This window comes from Saimiri boliviensis, chromosome 1 (genome assembly GCF_048565385.1).
Source record: "Saimiri boliviensis isolate mSaiBol1 chromosome 1, mSaiBol1.pri, whole genome shotgun sequence".
Lineage (NCBI taxonomy): Eukaryota > Metazoa > Chordata > Mammalia > Primates > Cebidae > Saimiri > Saimiri boliviensis.
In genome coordinates this window covers 1,900,429-1,912,079 of record NC_133449.1, presented here as the reverse complement: position 1 = coordinate 1,912,079, position 11,651 = coordinate 1,900,429, and the positions used below count along the sequence as shown (strand labels likewise).

At 44.4% G+C, this 11,651-nt stretch overlaps 1 protein-coding gene across 16 annotated transcripts in view; it reads left to right on the top strand.

The window, feature by feature from the left end:
• MYT1L (myelin transcription factor 1 like) overlaps positions 1-11,651 on the top strand; it is a 548,393-nt gene that overhangs the window by 219,762 nt on the left and 316,980 nt on the right. The gene's annotated exons all lie outside the window — the stretch shown is intronic.

Here is an 11,651-nt window from a genome sequence, read left to right as displayed (position 1 = left end):
GTGAGTACCTTACATGACAAAGGAGGCTTTGCGAGTGTCACTGAGTTAAGTCTGCAGATGGGAGGTGACAGGGCTTGGATCGGGGCCGCCTTCGCCACCCGGTGGCTGCTGCGGGCCTGACACCCGGGCTCCCTGGGAATTGACTTGGGGGGTCTGCAGGCTTCTGAAATGAAAACACCTGCCACGCAGCCAGCACGCACTGAGTGGGGCAGCCGGTGGGAATCCTCCGTGGTCGCTGTGAGCCAGGTGTTCCACGGTTCTGAGATGAGGACACACAGGTGTGTGCAGCGTGCGCATTCGTGTCCACAGTGCTGAGTGGGTAGCATGGTATCCACCGTCTTTTGTAATTTACAAACTGCCTTTTAGGAACAGGCAATACCTTAAGAGTTACCTTAATTATAAATGTCTAGCTTCTCTCGTCTGAGTTTCACCAATGGCTTGATTTCTGTAGGGGCGTGACTCCCCTTAGCTTCACACCCATCCCTCGCAGGGTACCAAAGAGCCGGCCTTCAGGGCACGGAGGATGAGAGGGAGAACAAGCCCTTATCGACTTGACAGTCATTTTTTAAAATAAAATAAATATAACAAAGGCCTTACTAGGAAGCTTAATGTAGTGGAAAGAAGAGACAAGAAGAGAGGTCAGTGCCATTTTTGAAACAGGTTAAGTTACAGTCATCACAATATGCAACGTACAAGCAGCACATGACTTAGGAGAAACCAGAGGTGCCAGCAGAGGAAGTCCATGCCCAGCTGAAGGGCACACGGTTGGCTTGTGATTCACCCAAAGTCGAGTTTGCAGGGGCAGAGACCACTCCCTCCCAGGGCTTGAATGTAGAAGCCCAGGAACCAGCATCCATTCCTCATAGAAAACAGAGCCAATTTAGCTAATCTGATTATTAACACGATCGTATTTTACTGAGGCATGCCAGCGATCAGGACAAAAACTCTCTTATCATGGGGGCGCGTAGAACTACATGCTAACCCAGATTTCCTAATGAGGTGGGCACATCTCCCAAGGCTGATCTTCATTCCCCTCATTTGTAAATACCAGGTAATTTTAATCATCGAAGTCTCCTTTATTCTCTTAAACAGACACACACCCTCACTCACACACATACATATTTCTTCTCTCAGTCATATTTCGGCAAACCAAATTTCCTTGTAAGTTACCAAAGATAGCTATGATTTTTAAAAAATTCACTTTACAGCCAGTAGTATAAAAGTTAATGTATTTTAGTTTGGACATCTGAAATAATAATTTAGAATTAGAAAATGCATATGTATAATTTTGTATACTCAAGTATTTCTAACACTACGAAATTCATATTATTGTGTCTTGTATTAATGCTAATTATAATGTTAATGCCTGTCTCTAGCAAGGGGAGAATAAGTAAGGAACTGAGGTTAAACCTGCGCTGGTCTTAACTCAGGAATCTTCCTTAAAACATATGTCAGGGATGTGTCCTAAAAGGTATGCCGTGCCTCTCCTACTGCAGTTTTTAAGATGAGTTTTTTTCTTACAGCATGGAAAAACGATCATTTAATTCTTAAAACTTGTTTTAGAATTCAAATACTTAATCCAGTAGTCTGCACTGAAATAAATTTTTAATATATTCATTACACAAAAACTGAATTTTTAATTTCCCTTAATTACTTTTGGGTAATGACTCCCAAAAAAGATGAGATATTTATGAGTTTTTACCTTAGACTGCATTTTTCATAGATTGCTGTTTATTTACTGTAAGCGTGAATTGTTAAGTGCCTGTTTATGTAGGTAAAGGCACTCTGTAATTTTTAAAGCAATGTGTTATTACAAGCGTTACTTGTTCCTACCAAATTTTCCAGCAGGCTGTTCTCTCACCATTTTTTTTTTTAAGTTTTATTTGGCCAGGCCAAACATATTTTCCCACCTTTGAAAATGTACGTGAAAATGTCCTGTGAGCCTGAAGCTGTGACTCAGAGTTAGCATCAGATTTCAGGATCAGTGCAAACCCAAGCAGTAGCTAGAGATATTCTGCGCCTTCAAGTGTTTGTTTTAACCCCGTGGTTGAATATTTAACCTGATGAATATGATGGGAAGAAAACTGGGAGCAACCCCGTGCCCCGGCGCGTTCTGTCATTTACACGGAGAGGTCTTAATTCTGCCACGGCTCGTCTAGGAGACGGGATCTTATTCTATTTGTCTCTCAGTGTGAAAATGTCAGCATTCCAAACTTGATAAAACTGTTGTTGAGAAAGGAGAACGTACTTTTTCTTGTGGTAGTTTATTTTGGGAGGGAGGAAGTGGTATCTGATTGATAATTGGTAAATTTAGATTTTTAAAATTCCTTTTGTCATAGTAATTCAAGTTTCATTTTAAAAATCCAAGAAAAATGACTGGAATGATTTTATATTGATTGGTAGTACCCCCAAGGGACTATTCTTAACACAATTTGTTATTTCGTTATCAATTTTTAAATTTGAGGAATCTTCAAATATTTTGAATGGCAGCATAAGGCATAACCACAGTGATAACCCTTCGATGTTTATAACAGGCATCCTTGTAATTGATTTTATGGCTATGGGATATCTGAGTAGGGTTTCTCTGGGAATTTCTGGAAACACTGATTTTGATATCTCTCTCAACCTTATTTATAGCCACATAATAATATTGGAGAAATCATTAATATCAATGTTTATGCATCAATTATTTCTCTTGTTATCATCAATTACAACTTCAATTAGGATATGATTATCTCAGTTATTTTATCAATTAATATACCTGAACTTATGCTTGAAAGAAAATTTTTTTGATCTTTGTATACATATTTTTTATTATACTTTTAGTTCTGGAATACATGTGCAGAACATGCAGGTTTGTTACATAGATGTACACGTGCCATGGAGGTTGGCTGCACCCGTCAGCCCGTCATCTACATTAGGTATTTCTCCTAATGCTATCCCTCCCCTAACCCCCACCCCACAGGCCCTGGTATGTGGTGTTCCCCTCCCTGTGTCCATGTGTTCTCATTGTTCAACTCCCACTTATGAGTGAGAACATGCAGTGTTTGGTTTTCTGTTCCTGTGTTAGTTTGCTGAAAATGATGGTTCTCAGCTTCATTCATGTCCCTACAAAGGACTTAAACTCATCCTTTTTATGGCTGGGTAGTATTCCATGGTGTATATGGGTCTTTATCCAATCTAACATTGATGGGCATTTGGGTTGGTTCCAAGTCTTTGCTATTGTGAACAGTGCTGCAGTGAACATACGTGTGCAGGTGTCTTTATAGTAGAATTATTTATCATCCTTTGGGCATATACCCAGTAATGCCATTGCTGGGTCAAAGGGTATTTCTAGTTCTAGATCCTTGAGGAATCGCCACACTGTTGTCCACAATGGTTGAACTAATTTAAACTCCCACCAACAGTGTGAAAGTGTTCCTATTTCTCCATATCCTCTCCAGCATCTGTTGTTTACTGACTTTTTAATGATCGCCATTCTAAATGGCATGAGATGGTATCTCAATGTGGTTTTGATTTGCATTTCTCTAATAAACAGTGATGATGAGTGTTTTTTCATATATTTGTTGGCTCCATAAATGTCTTCTTTTGAGAAGTGTCTATTCATATCCTTTGCCTACTTTTTGATGGGATTTTTTTTTCTTGTAAATTTCTTTAAGTTCCTTGTAGATTCTGGATATTAGCTCTTTGTCAGATGCATAGATTGCAAAAATGTTCTCCCATTCTGTAGGGTGCCCAATCACTCTGATGATAGGTTCTTTTGCTGTGCAGAAGCTCTTTAGTTTAATTAGATCCCACTTGTCAATGTTGGCTTTTGTTGCCATTGCTTTTGGCATTTTCGTCATGGAGTCTTTGTCCATGCCTATGTCCTGAATGGCATTGCCTCCGTTTTTTTTAAGCAATTCTTCATATTAAATATCTAAGGAGGTGTGGTGCAAACAGCCTGGATGAAGCTGTCAGTTTCCCACCCTCATTTGATTCCACCCTATTATTGTAACTCTCCACTTAGCCTTCATTTGACATAGGTGCTCAAAGATTATTAGTGACTGAATATAAATATAGAACAAAAACTTGACACCCAGCAAATATATCCATTATACAGTGTGGGCATATGAGTCTACGTGTATTTTTGTACATATATAATTAATATTTTGTCTTCTGTCAACTTTACACCCCAAACGTAAGCAAAATAATGGCATGCATTAAAAAATGAGAAGCATTTGAAGATTTTTACTTTCTAAGTTTCACCTGTTACCAGCTCTGTCTCTGTCTCATTATTTTGGGGATTGTCACCATTTTATTCCCCTGTCAACAGCGTCCTCGTTGCTATCTAGTGGAGACACAGCTCTGACTTCTAGTATGCTTCCCAATTTTGTCTTACATTTTATTGTGATCATCCTACTAAAGTCATGGTTTTGTTATTCCTTTAATATAATTAGCGCACGTATTATGCTATTTAGAAGATAAGGTCTAGGGAAACATTTACATTCTAAAGGGAGCCCCTGTCACATGTCGTTCACTGGTCTCATGGCATTGATTGTATTCTGCCCAAACCCAGAGTACGGGCTGCATCTTGGCACAGACGCTTTTGTATCCAGGCTTCCTTGGGAGTGACAGGTGTCTTCCATCATAGACCCTACTCTGCGGTCCACCTGCTGATCCAGCAATGCCCCCCGAAGTCCTGGTGATTCTGCAGAGGTCCCGGGACCCCTGAGGGTGGAGACGCCCTGGACAGCATGCAGATGATCTGACGATGCCCACCGAAGTCCTGGTGATTCTGCAGAGACCCCGGGACCCCTGAAGGTGGAGATGCCCTGGACAACATGCAGACCGACTCCACAGATTTCTTCCTTCTCTACTGCAGCACATTTTCTCCAGTTTATTTTTCATGACTCTTTACTACTGCATTTTATTCAAAAAAAATCTTATTTTAAAGTAATAGAAAGATCACATCTATGTTTTTTAAAGATAACTGCTGTTTTTATCTTGGATTGAAAGTGGAAGACATCAATGAAGGGAAAATGGGAAGTTGTTTCCGTGGCTCGGGCCAGAGACCCCGAGGGCTTACTGAAGGCAGGGGCAGAGGGAACCCAAGGGTGGGAAGCTGTGGGGGCTCCGCAGGGGGAGAGGTCCAGGAGCTGCTGCCCTGTGGAATCCCACTCCAAACCCAGGGGCCTCCAGAAACCACTTGAGCTTCTTTCTCACAGCTTTCCCACTGCCCTCACTGGGTGGGTGTCTTTGCAGTTTTCGTGTGGTTGGTGACAAATAGCAGATGTGTCTGGAGTCTTCTGACAACTGCTGGGGTGATGCCCCAGATGGCTGCAGTCTGGCTCTGGTCTGGCCCCTGGTCCTGGACGTGGAGCCTGGCAGGAGTTGGCTTCACCCCCCTCGCTCCCCACACAACCACTCCACATGGGTGACTTGGATTCCTCTGAGCCTGGTGGTCCTAAGGTGGTCAGCGGTCCCACATGGCCTGGCTTTCCCAGGGACAGATCTTCTAAGAGACCTGTATGGAATCTGAGAGACATCTTCTAACCCAGGCCTGGAAGTCAGACGGCATCAATCACACTGCATCACATTGACCGAAAGAGGCATAGGACGGGCACAGATCCCGAAGAGGGTGCAGCACAGGGCTGTGCATGTCATAAGGCACGGCTCAGTGGGGACCCACTCTGGAGACCCACTCTGGAGACGAGGTCCATGGTGTGTAAGTAAGCTCAATGCAGAAAGTGGAAGGAGCTTGGCTTGCTCGTGATTCCAGGGATTGCTAGCCTGAGAATTCAAGCCGTCACTGTGATCGACATCTCCCGGGCCCAAGGCAGAGAACGGAGAGGAGTGACACGCATGCAGGTTTTAAAGGACACCTGCCTTTGACAAGTAAGCACGGCTGTCAGTGAAGGGAATGAAATAAGACATTTTCTTCAAGCACGTAACCTGGAATCAGGAGGCTTCTTTGTCGTGAGAGTCCAGTGAGCTCCCAGAAGGCCAGCAAAGGTGAAGGCCCCTCCGCTGCAGCATTCGGTCCCTGGATGGCCCTTTAACTCCTCAGGATTTCACGCTGAGCCCTCAGCGTGGGCCACGTGAGGTCAGAAGATATTCAGTGAACATCGAGTGGAACCACGGTCGTCGGGAGTCAGGAGCCTTGGGGCTCTTCCGGCTTTCACCAACTGGACGGGATGCACCCTGTCCCCTCAGCCTCAGCCTCCTCATCTGCACATCACAGTTCTCCCGCTGTCTGCACCCAACTCTCCCACGGGGGCCTTGCCTGGCAGTGCCCTCTTAATCCAGATGCCACACAAGACTGGGCCACAGAAGGACAGGGTGTCATCTCCCTCAGCACTGTTTACTCAGCCTGTCACCCAGGCCCCAGCATGTGCTAGACACTCCACAAACATTTGGCAAAGTAAATGCAATTGACCTTTTTAGCTTAAGTTTCCGTATTTGGCAAAAGTTGCTGTCTGCGCATTGTGACTTTGCTTTCTAATGTTTCTGTTTCTATAAAAAGAGTCAATTCAGAAGAAGGAGAACCTTCCTACACCTATCACTGTCTCATGGATTTATAAAACTACGAGAGAACCCTTCATCCCTGTTGAAAGTTTTACTGTGGGGATTCTATCAATTCCTTTATTCAAAAGCAAATCTATTGAACACCCACTATGCGCTGTCTGTTTTAGGTGCTGGAGATACAGCAGGGGCAAACTGGTGAAAACACTGCTCTTGTGGCATTTGCATCTGGTAAAGGAACTCAGATCATAGCATTCCAAGTGCGCGCACTTGACTGTATTTTACAAAGATTTAAATGCAAAGGAGGAAACAAAAGCAGATGGAGGGTGACTGACAGATCAACCACCAGGAGAAGCAGGTTGCAGTGTCAAGAGCCGGGCAGTGAGGAGCTCGCTCTGGGGAGGACTAAGCATGGTGGCTTCAGGGGGATGTACATGCCAGGCAGAGGGAAGGTCCCGGTAAAGCCCCTGGAATCCCTGCTGCGTATGAAGAACAGAAAAGAGTCTGTGAGACGCCACGGAGGTAAGACTTTTGCACCTGGAAGAGTGTGGGTGCGTCTTCGGATTGAGCAACACTCAGCAGGGACTGGGCTTCCCGGCAGGCAGGACACTGATTGAAAATCACTGTGATTTACGCATGTGGTGACGCAAATCGGAAAAGCCCAGACTCGAAGCCACAGCTGAGCTGCGTTTCAGTGACATCTTCCTCTCCTTGCACCGTTGATGGAGATCTCGGCTCTGCCACCTGTAACATCAACTCACCGGCCAACTCTTGATTCATTCAACCACTCATCCATTCATTTGTTCCGCAGTCATTCCTGAGGACTTCTTACCTTTCAGAATGGGGTATGACAGTAAAGGAAAAGCATGGCTCCTGCTTTAAAAAAGTATGTGCCCTCTCCTGGGAGAAGCACATATTAAATCCTGAAAAAGTCAATAGCTCTCTAATTACAAAGTGTGGCAAATGTCATGAAGGAAGGGAAGGTGCTCGTGACAGAAATTCAGGAAGCCTGCTTTAAATCAGGCGATCAATAGGGCCTCTCTGAGGAGGTTGCTTTTTATCTAAAGTCTGAAGGTAGGAAGGATAAAGACGTTCAAGATCTTTCATTTGTCAACGTAGGACAGAGTCCCCAGAAACAACAACAAAAAAAAAACAGAAAGACACAGATTTCATGGTAGCCTTGGGAATTGTTTCTTCTGGACGCGAAGGAGGTGAGATGGTGCTATAGGAAAATCCTTTCACTGAAAGTCAAGACACTGGTTTTCTATTTCTGGTCTAACCCAAGAAAGAGCAGCACATTTTGAGGGTCAGGTTATCATTTGCCTACTTACAACCCACCACATGACTGGGCAGCAATACTCTGAGCTCCAGCTCTCTTTCTTATGCTGGGATCTGACCCATCAAATCTCTGAGTCTATTTTTCTATCTATATAATGGAGGCAGTCATGTTTTCATAACTTTCTGAAGGTTAAATAAAACATTGTCTTTGAAATTACCTGAGGCAGCATCTGGCAGTTAAAACAGAACTTTGAGCAAGTTTTCCACTTAAAATGGCCCAATTTTCAGTAGCACATATAAGAGAAGAATGGGAAGAGTGAGATGGGCCAAGTGGGGAGGGCCTGCAGGCCCCACTTCAAGTTTCCACGTGGAAATCCCCACATGCAAAGGCAAAGTGGGAGCATGTGGGAATCTCCCCAGGCAGCCTCTCCGGGTGCAGGAGTGCCCTGGCTGGCTGTCGGAGCTGCTGGACGGAGTGCATGCTCACACTTCACCCCTCTGTGCTGTGGGGGAACCCTGCTGAGCAGCTGCGTTTTGGCACCTGGATTATACAGCAGGCTTACTGGGGCAGGGTTTCCCACACACAGAAGGTTTGCAGCTTGGAGGGCCAAAGCTTATTTTTTTTTTTTTTTATTTTGACCCTTAGCACATATTGTTTTTTTTTTAATTGCATTTTAGGTTTTGGGGTACATGTGAAGAACATGCAAGATTATTGCATAGGTACATACATGGCAATGTGGTTTGCTGCCTTCCTTCCCCTCACCTATATCTGGCATTTCTCCCCATGCTATCTCTCCCCAACTCCCCACCCCCTGCTGTCCCACCCCTATTTCCCCCCAACAGACCCCAACATGTGATGCCCCCCTCCCTGTGTCCATATGTTCTCATTGTTCAACACCTGCCTATGAGTGAGAACATGCAGTGTTTGATTTTCTGTTCTTCTGTTAGTTTTCTGAGAATGGTATTTTCCAGGTTCATCCATGTCCCTACAAAGGACACGAACTCATCATTTTTTGTGGCTGCATAATATTCCATGGTGTGTATGTACCACATTTTCCCTGTCCAGCCTGTCATCGATGGGCATTTGGGTTGGCTCCAGGTCTCTGCTATTGTAAACAGTGCTGCAATGAACATTCGTGTGCATGTGTCCTTATAGTAGAATGATTTATAATCCTTTGGATATATACCCAGTAATGGGATTGCTGGGTCAAATGGGATTTCTATGTCCTTGAGGAATCACCACACTGTCTTCCACAATGGTTGAACTAATTTACACTCCCACCAACAGTGGAAAAGTGTTCCTATTTCTCCACATCCTCTCCAGCATCTGTTGTCTCCAGATTTTTTAATGATCGCCATTCTAGCTGGTGTGAGATGGTATCTCAATGTGGTTTTGATTTGCATTTCTCTAATGACCAGTGATGATGAGCATTTTTTCATATGTTTGTTGGCCTCATGTATGTCTTCTTTTGTAAACTGTCTGTTCATATCCTTCGCCCATTTTTGAATGGGCTTATTTGTTTTTTTCTTGTAAACCTGTTTTAGTTCTTTGTAAATTCTGGATATCAGCCCCTTGTCAGATGGGTAGGCTGCAAAAATTTTTTCCCATTCTGTTGGTTGCCGATTCACTCTAGTGACTGTTTCTTTTGCTGTGCAGAAGCTGTGAAGTTTGATTAGGTACCATTTGTCTATTTTGGCTTTTGTTGCCATTGCTTTTGGCATTTTGGTCATGAAGTCCTTGCCTACACCTATGTTCTGAATGGTTTTGCCTAGATTTTCTTCTAGGGTTTTTATGGTGTTAGGTCTGATGTTTAAGTCTTTAATCCATCTGGAGTTAATTTTGGTGTAAGGTGTCAGGAAGGGGTCCAGTTTCTGCTTTCTGCACATGGCTAGCCAGTTTTCCCAACACCATTTATTAAACAGGGAGTCCTTTCCCCATTGCTTGTTTTTGTCAGGTTTGTCGAAGATCAGATGGTTGTAGGTATGTTGTATTTCCTCTGAGGCCTCTGTTCTGTTCCATTGGTCTATATCTCTGTTTTGGTACCAGTACCATGCTGTTTTAATTACTGTAGCCTTGTAATATAGTTTGAAGTACGGTAGTGTGATGCCTCCTGCTTTGTTCTTTTTGCTTAGAATTGACTTGGCTATGCGGGCTCTCTTTTGGTTCCCTATAAAGTTTAAGGTGTTTTTTTTCCAGTTCTGTGAAGAAGGTCATTGGTAGCTTGATGGGAATAGCTTTGAATCTGTAAATTACTTTGGGCAGTATGGCCATTTTCACGATGTTGATTCTTCCTAACCATGAACATGGAATGTTTCTCCATCTGTTTGTGTCCTCTCTTATTTCGTTGAGCAATGGCTTGTAGTTCTCCTTGAAGAGGTCCTTTACGTTCCTTGTTAGTTGTATTCCTAGGTACTTTATTCTCTTTGTAGCAATTGTGAACGGCAGTTCGTTCTTGATTTGGCTCTCTTGAAGTCTGTTACTGGTGTATAGGAATGCTTGTGATTTTTGCACGTTGATTTTGTATCCTGAGACTTGGCTGAAGTTGTTTATCAGTTTCAGGAGATTTGGGGCTGAGATGATGGGGTCTTCCAGATATACAATCATGTCATCTGCAAATAGAGACAATTTGATTTCCTCCTTTCCTATTTGGATACCCTTTATTTCTTTTTCTTGCCTGATTGCTCTGGCTAGAACTTCCAGTACTGTATTGAATAGAAGTGGTGAGAGAGGGCATCCTTGTCTAGTGCCAGATTTCAAAGGGAATGCTTCCAGTTTTTGCCCATTTGGTATGATATTGGCTGTTGGTTTGTTGTAAATAGCTTTTATTATTTTGAGATACGTTCCATCAATACCTAGTTTATTGAGGGTTTTTAGCATAAAGGGCTGCTGATTTTTAGTGTATGAGGAAACTTGTTTATCAGGAATCCCAAGTCACTCTCCAGTTCTGCTCTGTCAAGCATAAAGCAATAGTTGGTTTTCATCCATCTGTTTCACTCTTACTTTTCATTTAGTTCCCAACTCAGGAAGTGGGAGACAAGGATTTAGGAATGCACTCCTTCCCCCAGCCAGGAGACAGTGAGGCCGGCCCAGCACTGTGCCATCAGCACCCTCTTTATGCTCCCCGTCGTGGGTGCAGAGGCATGCATTGGCTGGGCACTGGCTGCTTGCAGGCACTGTATCAGACACTTTCCCTCCATTGTCTCGTTATTATGATATCGACTCTGCAGAGTAGATTAGCATGACAGGCATTTTGCAGATGATGGAACCTAACCCAAGCACAGCTGTGCGACCCGCTGGAGGCTGCATGTTCAGAGCCGATATCGGAGCCACGGTACTAAGGCTCCCAATGAATTATCTTTTCTCAACCACAGACTGGAGAGGGTATGCAGTGGTCAGCAGCGTGGACAGTGCTCCCTTAGTTCTGGGCGTGCTCCCGGTGAGTGGTCAGCAGCGTGGACAGTGCTCCCTTAGTTCTGGGAGTGCTCCTGGTGAGTGGTCAGCAGCGTGGACAGTGCTCCCTTAGTTCTGGGAGTGCTCCTGGTGAGTGGTCAGCAGCGTGGACAGCACTTCCTTAGTTCTGGGAGTGCTCCTGGTGAGTGGTCAGCAGAGTGGATAGTGCTCCCTTAGTTCTGGGCGTGCTCCTGGTGAGTGGTCAGCAGCGTAGACAGTGCTCCCTTAGTTCTGGGAGTGCTCCTGGTGCGTGGTCAGCAGCGTGGACAGAGCTCCCTTAGTTCTGGGCATGCTCCTGGTGAGTGGTCAGCAGCGTGGACAGTGCTCCCTTAGTTCTGGGAGTGCTCCTGGTGCGTGGTCAGCAGCGTGGACAGAGCTCCCTTAGTTCTGGGCATGCTCCTGGTGAGTGGTCAGCAGC